This window comes from Hibiscus syriacus, unplaced genomic scaffold (assembly GCF_006381635.1).
Source record: "Hibiscus syriacus cultivar Baekdansim isolate YM2019G1 unplaced genomic scaffold, ASM638163v2 tig00000405_pilon, whole genome shotgun sequence".
Lineage (NCBI taxonomy): Eukaryota > Viridiplantae > Streptophyta > Magnoliopsida > Malvales > Malvaceae > Hibiscus > Hibiscus syriacus.
In genome coordinates, this window is record NW_024061786.1 from 323181 (window position 1) to 337088 (window position 13908).

Below are 13908 nucleotides of genomic sequence, written 5' to 3' on the forward strand. Positions count from 1 at the left end.
TGGTCAGGATGACAGAATTCCGAATGCCGCGGTATTAGACAATGATGAACCTGCTGGTAGGCCGCACATTTCGAAATTCAAGCTGCACATTTCGAGCTTAAACCAGTCATGTTCAATATGTTGAATTCTATTGGGCAGTTTGGGGGTATACCAAATGAAGATGCCAGGCAATATATTCGAAATTTTCTGGAAGTTTGTGATTCTTTTCGCCAAGGAGTGCATGAGAATTTTCTGAAATTAAAGTTGTTTCCATATTCATTGCGTGACTGAGCAAGGGCTTGGTTGAGTGGTGTACCGTCTGGTTTGATGGAATCTTGGGCCGATCTTTGCAAGAGTTTCTTATTGAGGTACAACCCACCAAACATGAATACTCAGCTAAGGAATGATATAGTATCTTTTTTCCAGGGCGACGACGAATCCACGTATGAGTGTTGGGATCGTTATAAGAGTTTGCTTAGAAAGTGTTCAAATCATGATTTTCACGTTTGAACTCAAGTAGTTATGTTCTATAATGGAGTCAATGCACCCACGAGGATGATGTTGGATGCCTCATCAAATGGGACATTACTGGATAAATCACATACGGAGGTGTTTGCTATCTTGGACAGAATTGCTAACAATGATTATCAGTTTCCTTCCTCAAGGCTTGGGAGTGCGAGGAGAGCACCTGGAGCATTTGAGTTAGATACCAAGGATTCGGTGTCCTCTCAACTCTCAGCTATCACCAATATGCTGAGAAATTTACAACGTTCTTCTGAGGTGAATGAAGTGAAAGCAACTAGCTTCGCATATATGTTATGCTAAGGCAATCATCACGAGAGCGAATGCCCGACCAACCATGAGTCCATCAACTTTATAGGTAATTTCAATCGAGGTAATAACAATCTTTACTCTAACACTTATAATACTGGATGGCGTCAGCACCCCAATTTCTCATGGGGAAATCAAGGAGGCCACAATGATAATCAACATGCTCAGCAGCATAATCACAATGAGCCTTAAGGTTACCAAAATGCTATGCCATGGAATAATACCAACAAATGAGCTTCATCTTCAGCGAGCATAAGTTCATTGGAAGCTACAATTCAAGAGTTCATATCTACTATAAATACAATGATGCAAGACCACTCCACTTTAATTAAGAATCAAGGAGCTTTACTTCATAGTCAAGGCACCTTACTTCAAAGCCATAGCTCGTCTCTGAGAGCTTTGGAAGGTCAAGTTGGTCAGATTGCTACGACATTGCAAGAGTGTTAGCAATGACGTTTGCCAAGTGATACTGAAGTCACTAAAGCGCATAGAAAAGAGAATTGCAACATGTTAACTCTTAGGAGTAAAACACAAATCAATCAACAAGTCAAGGCTAGTGGGATACAACATGATGACTCTACTCCCACTACTGACAATGGTGAAGCTAAATTATATGATGATATTATTTCTGAGAAGGACAAGGATGAGGATTCTACTAAGGCACCAGATTCTGATGCCAAGGCAAAAGAAATTCATATTCCTTCAGTTAACGAAACTAGACCCCCACCACCATTCCCGCAAAGATTGAAGAAGCATAATGATGAAGTTCAATTTAAGAAGTTCGTGAACATTCTTGATCAACTCTATATCAACGTACCTCTCTTGAAAGCTATTGAACAGATGCCAATGTATGCCAAATTTCTGAAGGAAATCTATACCAATAAGAGGAAATAGAGATTGTTTCCATGGTAACAGAATTTTGTTCTTCATTGAGTAAGTTGTCGCTAAAGTGAAATGATTAAATCATCTTCATTATTCCTTGTTCGATAGGAGCTAATTTTGTTGGAAAGGCACTATGTGATCTTGGTTCAAGTGTCAACTTAATGCCGAAATCGATATTCTTGAAGCTTGGCATATGGGATGCATGACCCACCTCGGTTATTCTACAACTTGCTGAAAGATTCCATGTTAAACCTGAAGGGAGAGTCGAGGATGTCATAGTAAGGGTGTATAAGTTTGTGTTTCTAGTCGATTTCTTAATTCTAGACTGTGAAGTTGATGCCAAGGCACCCATCATTCTGGGAAGACCTTTCCTAGCCACAGGACGTATCTTGATAAACTGTGAAAAAGGTGAACTCACCATGAGAGTGGCTGATCAATGTGTGACCGTCAATGTGTTTCGAACTCTCAAGTATGTCGATGACACTGAAGAATGCCAAGGCATTTATGAATTGAACTCAGTGATTAAAGAAGAAACTAAACATCTTTTCCAGAATAATTTCATTCAGCTAGCAGAAAATGACTATTGGGTGGATGATGAAAGCTTAGTGGAGTCTGACAACTTCCCAATTTTAGAGGAGGAATCTAGCTTACTACAAGTTAGATCAGGTATGAATTTTGAACCTCTGAATTTTGATGAATTCATTCCTCCTAAGCCTTCATTATTGCATGCACCTACTCTAGAGCTTAAGACTTTGCTAGGACATCTTAAATATGTTTATTTAGGTAGCGATAAAACTTTACAAGTGATTATTTCCCCTAACCTTAATGCCAAACAAGAGCAAAGTTTATTAAGTGTTTTAATGCAGCATAAGAAAGCAATTGGTTGAACTATGGACGATTTGAAAGGATTAGTCCTACAATCTGCATGCATAAGATTCTACTCGAAGATTGCCACGACAATTCAATAGAACCACAAAGAAGACTCAACCCTATTATAAAAAAGGTGGTTATAAAAGAAATTCTGAAGTGGCTTGATGCTTGAGTGATTTACCCTATCTTAAATAGCTCATGTGTGTGCCCTGTCCAAAGCGTTCCGAAGAAAGGAGGTACAACGGTGGTTACTAATGAAGATAATGAGCTATTACCCACTCGCACCATTATCGGATGGAGGATATGCATGGACTATCGAAAACTCAACAAAGTTATAAAGAATGATCATTTTCATCTACCTTTCATCGATCAAATGTTGGATTGATTGGCTGGCAAAGCATTCTATTGCTTTTTAAATGGGTACTTGGGGTACAATCAAATTGCCATTGCACCAGATGACCAGAAAAGACTACATTTAGTTATCCCTATGGCACTTTTGCCTATAGGAGGATGCCTTTTGGACTCTGTAATGCCCCAACAACATTTCAGCGCTGTATGCAAGCCATATTTTTAGGCATGGTTGAGGATTTTCTTGAGATTTTCATGGATAACTTTTCTATTTCTGGAGACAATTTTGAACGATGCCTAGGCAATTTAGCAAAAGTTCTCAAAAGATGCAAGGAGGATGAGTTGGTATTGAATTAGGAAAATTGTCACTTTATGGTGACTGAAGGCATTGTATTATGCCATAAAATTTCTCACAAGGGTATTGAGGTCGACAAGGAAAAGATTAAAGTAATTGAAAAGTTGCCACCACCAAGTTCGGTCAAGGGTATAAGAAGTTTTCTTGGATATATTGGATTCTATAGAAGGTTTATCAAAGACTTCTCCAAGATTTCTCCAAGATTTCTAATAATATATGCGCATTGCTTCAACAAAACCAACCCTTTTTGTTTGACGAGTTATGCCTCGGTGCATTCACTGAGCTGAAGCGACGATTGATCTCGACACCCATTATAGTTCATTCCAATTGGACATCACCATTTGAGCTGATGTGTAATGCAAGCGATTATGCCGTAGGAGCTGTTTTGGGGCAACGTCGAGGTAAACTTTTTCATGTTATTTATTACTCTAGCCGCACATTAAATGAAGCACAATTGAACTACACCACCACTGAGAAAGAATTACTTGTCGTGGTATTTGCTTTTGATAAATTTAGACCATACCTAATATGCACTAAAGTTATTGTTCACACTGATCATTCAACTATAAAATACTTAGTGAACAAAAATGATGCAAAGTCTAGACTTATTAGGTGGATCTTATTTTTGCAAGAATTTAACTTAGAGGTGGTAAATAGAAACGGATCTGAAAATCAAGTTATTTATCACTTATCTAGTATAGAGAACAATTCTGAATGACATGACACTGTAGATATTCAAGAGGAATTTCCTGATGAGAAAATTTTATATACCACTGCAATCATATGGTACGCTGACCTTATTAATTTTCTTGTTAGTGGAATATTTCTTTTTAATTTAGACAGCCAGGCTAAAAAGAAGTTCAATCATGATGCAAGGCACTATTTTTGGGATAAGCCATATTTGTTTAAGCATTGTGTCAATCAGCTCATTAGACTATGTGTACCTGAAGAAGAATAGTGCAACATTTTGTACTATTGTCATTCAGCCCCAATTAGAGGCCATTTTGGTGGAGCAAGGAATGCTGCTAAGGCCCTGCAATTAGGCTATTACTGGTCAACTCTATTTAAAGATGCACAAGCATTTTACAAAGCTTGTGATTGATGCCAACGGACTAGAAACATCTTCAGATGTCATGAAATACCACTGTAAAATATTTTGGAGATAGAGCTGTTTGATGTTTGGGGCATCGATTTCATGGGACCATTCCCATCTTCTGGAGGAAATCTATATATATTTCTTGTTGTGCATTATGTATTAAACTGGGTAGAAGCAATATCAACATCAAGGAATGACTCTAAAACTGTACTCAAGTTTTTGCACAAGTATGTTTTCACTCGTTTTGGAGTACCTCGTGCTATTATTAGTGATGAAGGAACTCACTTTGATAACAAGTTGATTGCCAAGGCATTCAAGAGATATGGAGTTCGACATAAGATTGCCACGACATATCATCCACAGATAAATGGACAAGCAGAGATATCCAATCGAGAGATCAAGCGATTTTATAGAAAGTGGTAAACCCAGGGCGTAAGGATTGGTCGCCGAAGTTAGATGAAGCACTTTGGGCGTATAGAACAGTGTTTAAAACTCCTTTGGGAATGTCATCATTCAAGCTAGTGTATGGGAAATCTTGTCATTTCCCAGTTGAACTTGAACATAAGGCGTACTGGGCCATCAAGCAATTGAATTTTGATGCTCAACTAGCTGGGGAGCAGAGATTACTGGAACTTAATGAAATATAAGAGTTTAGAGCACAGGCATATGAGAATGATTGAATATACAAGGAGAAAACCAAGAAGTTGCATGACCAAAAACTGATGCCACAACATTTTCATGAGGGCCAACAAGTATTACTTTATAACTTCATACTCAAACTTTTTCCTAGGAAGCTCAAATCTCGATGGCCAGTACCATTTGAGGTGCATTATGTCTATCCCCATGGAGCAGTTGACATCAAGAATATAGATGAGACGATCTTCAAAGTCAATGGCCAGTATCTGAAAGCCTATAATGGAGTTCCACCATCGCACAACAAGGTAGTTTTACATCTGCATGATATTGAAGAGTGCCCAGAGGAGGACCATAATTCGATGTCATACCCTCTGCGATTAATAGGTATTTTCATTTACAGGATGTGGAGGATCGACATGCCAAGTTCAAAAATGATATCGATAGCACCACTTATGATGAGATCTTGGAGGACTTGCGCTTCGCAAACACCGCATGGAATGGTAGCCAAGCCAGTCGATATTTGGTCAACCGTGAGCGTCTATAACCGCATGCCAAGTTATGAAACCATTTCCTCAAACACAAGCTCATGCCTATATCACACAATACGACTGTATCACTTTCTCGTTTAATGCTTTTACACTCGATCATATTAACCCATCCTATTGATGTTGGTCGAATCATTGTTCATCAAGTTCATGAGTGTTTAGGTAAAAGGACAAGTGCTTTAGTGTTCCCTAATTTAATCACAGCTTTGTGTCGTAAGAAAAAGGTTAATGAGAATGATTTTGATGAGATTTTACCTGGAATTTCGGGCATCGCTACGGCTAGATTACAACTGTTATTGGGAATTGAAAACCCATAATCTAAAGTCCCTGCATGTACTGAAAAATCAAATGCCGAGGCAAGGTTGCTTGCTCTCAAAGAAGTTGTGAGGCAGACTCAAACTCACCTACATGCTTTACATGGTCACATTCGTAATTTCTTTGGTTATGTGAAGCATAGAGATGATGTGGTGGAAATGATGTTCCAAGAAATCCTTCCCCACGTTCAACAGAATTTCCCAGGCTGTCCAGATGAAATTCTGCCAGCATTTAATGTTGAGGCATCTCCCGAGCCAGAGCAAGATAAAGCTCCCCTCAATAAGTGCATTCCAAACAAAAATTAGCTTTAAAATCTTAACACTTAAACAAGATTGAAGTTCAACAAATAATAACAAACATATTAGTAGCATATGAAATTCAATATATCTAAGTCTAAAATACTTTATGCAATACCAATTGTTGAAATTAAGTGCATATATATGCATAACGTCTTCCAAAAATGTTATGCATTTGAAAATTTTGATATCAATTATTAGATATATATTATTTTCATTTAAATCACATGCATAAACATACAAATTTAGGTGAAAAATTAAAAGTTATAAAATCAAAACATTTGAAAATTTGATATCAATTGTTAGAGAGATATCATTTGCATTTAAAACCAATTTTGACCAAAATTCTTTATGATGAACTAAAAATTATGAAAATCATTAAAACATTAAAATGTTCATCATAATATCTTCTTAACATACATGAGAAGAAAAATAAAAACATAATAATTTAAGATCAAAACTCATGCATGCATAAATCCAAATGAGCAACCAAATAACCAAAACAAAAGCATTAAGCTTAGAGGTTACCCATTCCTTTTTCAAGTGTAGCTAGAGCATTTGAATATCTTCACTTTTATCACCATTGCTCTCATACACCTACAAGAGACATTCATTTCGATTTTGGTATCCAAATTGCTTTGGATCCTTAGACGTTAGTTTCAATGCCCCTTGTTCCCTTGGGAACCCATACTTGTCTAATTTTAAAAGATTTTCTTTTCTTTATGGGACAAGTATGTTCCAAATGACCATGAAAATGGTAATGTGAGCATTTTGCCATTTTTAAACTTAATGAGTTGTTTTTAGAAATTAATTCTTTTTCTTTTGTTAAGCTTTCAAGTTTAACTTTTAAATCAAAATTTTCTTTTTCTAAATCATTGATTTTGACTTTTGAAAGCTCTAAATTATTTTGCAAAATTTCATTTTGATTTTCAAAATCAAATTTTACTTTCAAAACCAAATTATTTTCATTTTTAAGTTTTGAAATTAATTTCTTATATTTGGAATTCATGGTCTCAAATCCCAAATACAACACATTATAAGCATCTTTTAACTCATCAAAAGAACATGAATTTAATTCGTTTGAGTTAGAAGATACCTCAGATTCTTCTTCGTTGGCCATGAGGCATATGTTGACTACTTTTTCATCATCATTGGAGTCATTTTCATTACTCCAAGCTACCACCAATGCCTTCTTCTTAGATGATCCCTTCTTTCTTAGAAGGGGACAATCATACTTGACATGCCCCGTTCTTTGACAATTGAAGCACAATGGGGGACTCTTCTTCTTGGTTGATTCATGCTTCATTTCCTTGGAAGTCATGAATCTCTTTAACTCTTTGAAGAGCTTGGTCATCTCATCTTCTTGTTCATCATCTTCTTCATCCACCTCATCACTTGAATCTTGATAGCTTTTATTGGTGGATTTGAAGACAATGCCTACCTCTTTCTTCTTCTTGTTTTTTTTTCTCTTCACCTTCTTCATCTTCCTTCACTATCAACTCATGAGTGAGAATGAAACCAATTAGCTCTTCGAGAGTGAGAGACTTTTGGTATCTAGCTTTGATAATGGTCATCTTCTTCTATTGCCACGACTTATGAAAAGAGTAGATCATCTTCCTCACAAGTTTCTCATTAGGGATTACTTCTCCAAATCCCTTTAGACCGTTGCAATCATGGAAAATCTATCCATCATAGCTTTGATGTCTTCATCGGGTTTCATCTTGAAATTCTCGTAGCTATGGTTGAGAAGACTTATCTTTGTTTCCCTCACTTCGTCAGTTCCTTCATGAGTGACTTGGAGCTTATCCCAAATCTTCTTGGCACTGGAACAAGATGATATTCTTCCATATTCATCTAGGCCTAAAGCACAAAAAAGAATGTACATAGCCATAGCTAATAGCTAAAACTTTTTCTTCTCTTCATTACTCCAGTCATCCCAATCACCAGGTGGAGTGAAGCAACTTTTCATGATTGAGTTCCAAGTTCCTAGATCGTAGGTTTGAATAAAGAACTTCATCTTATTCTTCCAATAAGCATAATTTGCTCCATTGAAGAAGAGTGACTTATTGACCGTTTGGGAGTCTTCCATGTAGAACGAGCCGAATGTGGAAGCCATATTCTCGGTTGGGTTGGGAATTAGTAGAGCTACTTCTGAGATCGTCTCAAGGTGACTAAACCTTCTAACGAGTTAGGCTCTTATACCAATTATTGGAATTTTATGGAAGCTCGAATCAATATTCGAAGGGGTTCGCCAAGAGGGGTCGGGTTGGTTTTTGTGTTTAGGGAGTAAGGAGATTGAAAAATAGAAAATTGCACAGCAATTTATAGTGGTTCGACTTCTCAACTAAGTCTACATCCACTACCTTAGCTCCTCACCAAGGATTTTCCAACAAATTCACTAATTTGTTCTTTTTTTTACAAGACAAAGAGATAACCTTTACAAACTCTATAATTTTTCACGGGTTAAACAAGAACCTTTCCCTAACTTTTAGCAGGCTTAGCTAGAACCAAAAACCCCTTTACAGTGAAATGAAACGTAAACAAGCAAACCTCTCCAAGGTAGGTGTTTACAAGAATTAAGCTCACAAGAACAAATATTTACAAGAGAATAGAAAAACAAGATTGAAAAACTCTTCTCTTGTGTTTGAATGCTTGGATAGTTGTTCTATGATTTCTTCAAGTGTCCTAAACTTGTTTTTTATAGGTTGGAATGAGTTTGAAGTCGTTTCTAGTCATTGGGGATGTTTTGGAGCCGTTTTCGATTCGAGTTTCTACAAAATCCTAATAATTGGTATCGATACTACTATGAAGGCTTAGATTCCATAATGCAAAATTGGTACCGATACCATGCAAGGGTATCGATACCTTAGTGCAAAGTAGTAGCGTTGCTCCTGAGAAAATATCGATACTCCAAGGCTCCAACGGTTAGCAACGGCTAGTTAATTTGAATTTAACAAAGGTAGTGCTGATACCCCATAGTGGAATACCGATACTTCTAGTTCTGGATAGCCTTATTTTGTAGAAAATTAATCCCCAATGACTATATACGACTTTAAACTCATTTCAAGCTATAAAAATAAGCTGATGACACTTGAAAAAGAGAGAACACTTATCCAAGCATTCAAACATGAGAGAAGAGTTTTTCAATCTTATTTTTCTATTCTCTTGTAAATATTTGTTCTTGTGAGCTTAATTATTGTAAACACCAACCTTAGAGAGGTTTTCTTATTTACGTTTTCTTTCATTGTAAAGGGGTTTTGGTTCTAGCTAAGCCTGCTAAAAGCTAGGGAAATGTTCTAGTTTAACCCGTGAAAAATAGGGGAGTTTGTAAAGGTTATCTCTTTGTTCTGTAAAAAGAATGAACAAATTAGTGAATTTGTTGAAAAATCCTTGGTGAGGAGCTAAGATAGTGGATGTAGACTTGGTTGAGAAGTCAAACCACTATAAATCACTGTGCAATTTTCTATTTTTCAATCTACTTACTCCCTAAACACAAAAACTGACTCGACCCCTTTAGGCGAACCCATTCGTTTATCGATTCGAGCTTCCATAAAATCCCAACAGATTCCTTCATTGACCTTTTCCTCTATCTTTCTCGGTACCGTAGAAGGTCACTTTGTTTGTGCAGGCTCTCCGGTCATCAATGGACAATCCCAAATAAAATGTATGGTGTCCCCATATCTGAAACATACTACAGAGACCACTTGACATACTCCAGTATGATTCTTCCCACAATGCTGACACTACATCGATTGACCCTGATTTGATCTTCCAACTTCAGACCGTACTGATGGAGTCTGTCTTGCTCTCATTGGATTTGATCCTCTGCAGAGAATGCAGCTGACTCAGATCTAGTTTGAGATTGAAAACCTGAACCTTTGTCTCTCTTCGATGGTGTTGAGCTTGATAAAACACCATCTCTCTTAGTCATCTGAGTTTTTTGCTCTCTAATCCTCTCATTTTGATCTCTCTCTAGAGCTTTAGCATGATTGAATACTTCTTGAAATGAGGATAGATTCAAAGTTATTAACAACTCTTTCAGTCTAGGACCCTCTACAAACTAATCACATGAATCATTTTCAGTAGAAACTAGTTCAGCAGCAAATCTACTCATCTTATTAAACTTACATTCGTATTCATACTCGGAGTGGTTCCCTTGCTTCAAACTCGTAAATTCTTGTTTTATTTGCCTAATAAACTAATCACCGATGTACTTATTCTTGAGTTCTTCTAGAAACAATGTCCACGTCACTTGATCACTTGACATTCTCATGGTGAAATTAGTTCACCATACCCGGGCTTGCCCTTGTAGCAACGAAACTACTCCATTTTTGAACAATGGAGACCCTCTAACATGATCTTTATGTCATTAAGCCAAAGCTCCGCAATAACAGGACATTCCTCAGCTTCTCCCTTGAACTCGGTTGCTCTTAACCCTTTAAACTTTTTTGCTACATTCATCCTAGGAGTTGAGGGAGCAGACGGTTGGAAACGCGTTAGAATAGCATCCAACGTCCTGAAAAACACTCACTGGTCTTGTACAGGTACTCCCTAGGGCGTATGTTCTTTACCTTGCCTGGTCGAGGTAGGTGAATTGCTACTACCCTTATGTCCTTCATCTTTCGCTTCACTTTGAGAGCCCTCGTAGTCAGACATCTAATAAGATATAACAATTTAACTCTATTAGAAATGACATCATACTCAATACTTTATCATATCAGAGTTTTTTTTTTACTTTTTGTTGGCATGTACACTTTTTAAAACACAAATGACTTCAATTTAAGCTCAGAATTGCCTAAACCATAGCTCTGATACCAACAAATGTAACACCCTCAACTCGTATCCGATCCGGATACGAATCTGATGTATCACATTAACTTTTCAAAACTTTGACTCTTTGAAAACTTATTGAAAATTTAAACTTTTATTTATATTAAAGTGGTGAAGCCCTTACTTTAAAGTAAATATTGAAAACTCAATACTTACAATAAAAATAAATACTTAATATTTACATAAATATAATAAAGTATGTTTATAAAAATTGATCAAAGCATATGCGATTTAAACATTTAGTTACATGCCAAAACAATTAATTAAAACAAAGTAGCATACTGTTTAAATCGCTTCTGATATGATCTTCAGTAGAGATATGTTGTCCTGTCCTAACTTAGCTTTGTTCTCCTGGATTCTTTGAACCTACATGTAAAAACACTCACACGCTAATTCTTCGACTTAGTGAGACATAATGTGCATAAATAAAACATTAAAAACAAATAATCTTATTCTTAGGCTTTTATAAAAAAATCATATGATAAAGAAACCATAACACATTTCATAAAGCAAAAACATATATTATCATGCACTGTTCATTCATGTCATTTCTTTTGATAGCCTATGGTACATCACTGAGAACTTAAGGTATGTGAGTGCATTGAGGTTGTGCACTAGGTTGCAGTCGAAACTGCCACGTAGAATTGCACCGAAGTGCCGTGTAGAATATGCACCGAAGTGCCACATAGAAATGTCCCAAAGGACCACATAGAATTTTTCCCGAAAGACCACATAGGATTGTTTCGAATGACCGCGTAGAACCCTCGACTCTTGGCATGCCAATTATAGCTCTAGCACTCATATCATATATTTTGGGCTTTATCATTTATAGATTTCCACATAGATTATATCACATAATAACATAGATCAATAACATATAGTATGAAATATAAACAGTGCATGTACACATAGTAATGGAATCAAAACCATAATTATACTCATGTACACATATATTCAAAATATTTAATAAACTTTCAAAGTATCATTTTAAATCAAAACACTGGAAATAGACTCATCGTAAGTCTTCTTTCCACATAACCATATAATATAGTAGTATGCACTCACCTTTGCCTTACTGAGTTCTAGCAAAATCCTTATCAATCTTGGTCGATATCTTATAAAGTCGAATTGTCTAGAAATTGCCTTCATTCAATATCTACATGATAATATGATCAATATGAATATCGAAGTTCATATTATTATTAACCAATCATCAATAATTTAAACTAAAAGAATCATCTAATTCATAATTTTAAGCTGAATAATATCATGGTGTTACAGATGAGACACTAGAAGAGCATCTATCGTGTCTGACGAATGTAGATAGAGGGCATGATTAAAATAATAGTGATATTCTTCGAGGAATACATGACCAATGAAAGAGAAAATGACAAAAAAATGAAACCCTAAGAAAGAAGCACATGAATGAGATAAGAAACAAATACCCATGCAAACAAATAATGATCTAAGAAATCGGAAAGCCCAAAAATGACTCTTGATACCATGTTAAGAATCATAATGAAGCTAAGGGAGCACGTGATTGAGTTGTAAAGAATACCCCACTATTATTCAATGTATAATAAGTTTACAATAGCACATATATATATAATATGTCTAAGTTAAATGTTGTACAACTGCTCCTCTAATTGACTAACAAACTTAACAACCTATTAATCATATTTATTCTCTATCGTAATCATAATTGTTAAGTATAACTTAGGTGTAACTTCTGTAATGGTGTGCTCGGGTGGTTGTAATTGGATTAGTTCTTGTTGTTAGGTAGCTGTTAAGTTTGTTAGTTTGTTACTCGGTGTTGTTAGTAGTTAGTAGCAGTTAGCTTAGACTTATAAGCTGTATAAAGTAGCATGTAAACTACTGTAAATGTTTGTTTGAATGTACTTCTAAAAATTTACAAAGTTACTGGTTTCTCAACATGGTATCAATCGCCAAAGATCATGGTGACCTTTCTTTTGCTTATGAGGCTTGATCTTGTCATTTGGTGAAGTTTTTCCTTCTTCCGGCAGAGTCAAGATGTTTACAAATAAAAAAATTAATGTTGTGCTCGATGAAATGAATTTTTTTGTTGTGGAAACAGCAAGTGCTACTTACCGTTTGTAGTCATGAATGATTACTTACTGGTGTGTTGAAGCCTCTACCTAAGTTAGTTACTGATGAACATGGTGCAATGGTTTTGAATGAAGATTATGAAGACTTTGTTGCTCAAGACAGTGCATTGACTTCTTGGTTGTTGTCAACCTTTAGTAATCATTTACTTTCTCAGTTTGTTAGGGCAGAGACTACTTCTGCAGTCTGGAATATTGTATTATAGTTCTTTGTCACCAGATTATCGATAGAAGTTATAAATTTGCATTGCAAGCCGTAGTCTCTCAAGAAAGGTGAAGATAGTATGCGGGTGTACTAGTCTCGAGTTAAAGAAATATGTGATGCTTTGGCATCTTGTGGCAATGTTGTTCCCACAGTTTGTCAGGCATCAAGCATTTTAAAAGGGCTACCACGGGATTATCAACCCTTCATGGCAGTAATTACTATAAGTGGAGGGTCTCTTTCTTTAGAAAAAGTTTGTACAATTCTCATTGATGCTGAAACTCAGTTAGCAGGGTTTGCTGCTCAAGAAAATATGGTCTTAACAAGTGTGAATGTTGCTCGTGACTTCGAGCCTTCTAAGAATGGCTCGCACTCTTACTCACATCATCATCGATCTCATCAGCCTGCGTATTCAGGTAGTAGATCTAGTGGGAGGAGTGTTTGTGCACATGGAAGGTCGTGAGTTCAGTGTCAGCTGTGTGGGAAACCATGTCATCTTGTTGACCGGTGCTGGCATCAGTATGATGAGAATTTTCATATTGTGTCTTCTAATACCAATCAATCCCAGTACACGAGTGACTCAGTCCGATCTAATAATGT